We start from the raw sequence: 2,500 nt of genomic DNA, 5'->3' as shown, positions 1-2,500 counted from the left end.
GCCTCACGCTTCGCTCGCTGTTCGCCGCTCGCCGCTCGCTCGCGCAACCTAAAATGGCCAGTTTTGGCCCGTTTTTGGGCTGTTTTGGCCTGTTTTTGGTCCGTTCTTGCGTGGCACGGCGACCGTCGTGAGCGGAGCAAAACGTCAGCCATCTCAGCACCCTGGAACCCCCCGGGTGGCACAGGGCTGGATGGGGCTTTCGTATAGCAGGGACGGTGCTGCCTCTCGCTTCGCTCGCTGTTCGCCGCTCACCGCTCGCGTCGCTCAGCCAAAAATGGCCAGTTTTGGCCCGTTTTTGGGCTGTTTTGGCCTGTTTTTGGTCCGTTCTTGCATGGCGCGGTGACCGTCGTGAGCGGAGCAAAACGTCAGCCATCTCAGCACCCTGGAACCCCCCGGGTGGCACAGGGCTGGATGGGGCTTTCGTATAGCAGGGACGGTGCTGCCTCACGCTTCGCTCGCTGTTCGCCGCTCGCCGCTCGCTCGCGCAGCCAAAAATGACCAGTTTTGGCCCGTTTTTGGGCTGTTTTGGCCTGTTTATGGTCCGTTCTTGCGTGGTGCGGTGACCGTCGTGAGCGGAGCAAAACGTCAGCCATCTCAGCACCCTGGAACCCCCCGGGTGGCACAGGGCTGGATGGGGCTTTCGTATATAGCAGGGACGGTGCTGCCTCTCGCTTCGCTCGCTGTCCGCCGCTCGCCGCTCGCTCGCGCAGCCAAAAATGGCCAGTTTTGGCCCGTTTTTGGGCCGTTTTGGCCAGTTTTTGGCCTGTTCTTGCATTGCGCGGTGACCGTCGAGAGCGGAGCAAAACGTCAGCCATCTCAGCACCCTGGAACCCCCCGGGTGGCACAGGGCTGGATGGGGCTTTCGTATAGCAGGGACGGTGCTGCCTCTCGCTTCGCTCGCTGTCCGCCGCTCGCCGCTCGCTCGTGCAGCCAAAAATGGCCAGTTTTGGCCCGTTTTTGGGCCGTTTTGGCCAGTTTTTGGCCTGTTCTTGCATTGCGCGGTGACCGTCGAGAGCGGAGCAAAACGTCAGCCATCTCAGCACCCTGGAACCCCCCGGGTGGCACAGGGCTGGATGGGGCTTTCGTATAGCAGGGACGGTGCTGCCTCTCGCTTCGCTCGCTGTCCGCCGCTCGCCGCTCGCTCGTGCAGCCAAAAATGGCCAGTTTTGGCCCGTTTTTGGGCCGTTTTGGCCAGTTTTTGGCCTGTTCTTGCATTGCGCGGTGACCGTCGAGAGCGGAGCAAAACGTCAGCCATCTCAGCACCCTGGAACCCCCCGGGTGGCACAGGGCTGGATGGGGCTTTCGTATAGCAGGGACGGTGCTGCCTCTCGCTTCGCTCGCTGTCCGCCGCTCGCCGCTCGCTCGTGCAGCCAAAAATGGCCAGTTTTGGCCCGTTTTTGGGCCGTTTTGGCCAGTTTTTGGCCTGTTCTTGCATTGCGCGGTGACCGTCGAGAGCGGAGCAAAACGTCAGCCATCTCAGCACCCTGGAACCCCCCGGGTGGCACAGGGCTGGATGGGGCTTTCGTATAGCAGGGACGGTGCTGCCTCTCGCTTCGCTCGCTGTCCGCCGCTCGCCGCTCGCTCGTGCAGCCAAAAATGGCCAGTTTTGGCCCGTTTTTGGGCCGTTTTGGCCAGTTTTTGGCCTGTTCTTGCATTGCGCGGTGACCGTCGAGAGCGGAGCAAAACGTCAGCCATCTCAGCACCCTGGAACCCCCCGGGTGGCACAGGGCTGGATGGGGCTTTCGTATAGCAGGGACGGTGCTGCCTCTCGCTTCGCTCGCTGTCCGCCGCTCGCCGCTCGCTCGCGCAGCCAAAAATGGCCAGTTTTGGCCCGTTTTTGGGCCGTTTTGGCCAGTTTTTGGCCTGTTCTTGCATTGCGCGGTGACCGTCGAGAGCGGAGCAAAACGTCAGCCATCTCAGCACCCTGGAACCCCCCGGGTGGCACAGGGCTGGATGGGGCTTTCGTATAGCAGGGACGGTGCTGCCTCTCGCTTCGCTCGCTGTCCGCCGCTCGCCGCTCGCGCAGCCAAAAATGGCCAGTTTTGGCCCGTTTTTGGGCCGTTTTGGCCAGTTTTTGGCCTGTTCTTGCATTGCGCGGTGACCGTCGAGAGCGGAGCAAAACGTCAGCCATCTCAGCACCCTGGAACCCCCCGGGTGGCACAGGGCTGGATGGGGCTTTCGTATAGCAGGGACGGTGCTGCCTCTCGCTTCGCTCGCTGTTCGCCGCTCGCCGCTCGCTCGCGCAGCCAAAAATGGCCAGTTTTGGCCCGTTTTTGGGCTGTTTTGGCCAGTTTTTGGCCTGTTCTTGCGTGGTGCGGTGACCGTCGTGAGCGGAGCAAAACGTCAGCCATCTCAGCACCCTGGAACCCCCCGGGTGGCACAGGGCTGGATGGGGCTTTCGTATAGCAGGGACGGTGCTGCCTCTCGCTTCGCTCGCTGTTCGCCGCTCGCCGCTCGCTCGCGCAGCCAAAAATGGCCAGTTTTGGCCCGTTTTTGGGCT

This window comes from Musa acuminata, unplaced genomic scaffold (assembly GCF_036884655.1).
Source record: "Musa acuminata AAA Group cultivar baxijiao unplaced genomic scaffold, Cavendish_Baxijiao_AAA HiC_scaffold_65, whole genome shotgun sequence".
NCBI lineage: Eukaryota > Viridiplantae > Streptophyta > Magnoliopsida > Zingiberales > Musaceae > Musa > Musa acuminata.
Note: the sequence above shows the minus strand (reverse complement) of the source record.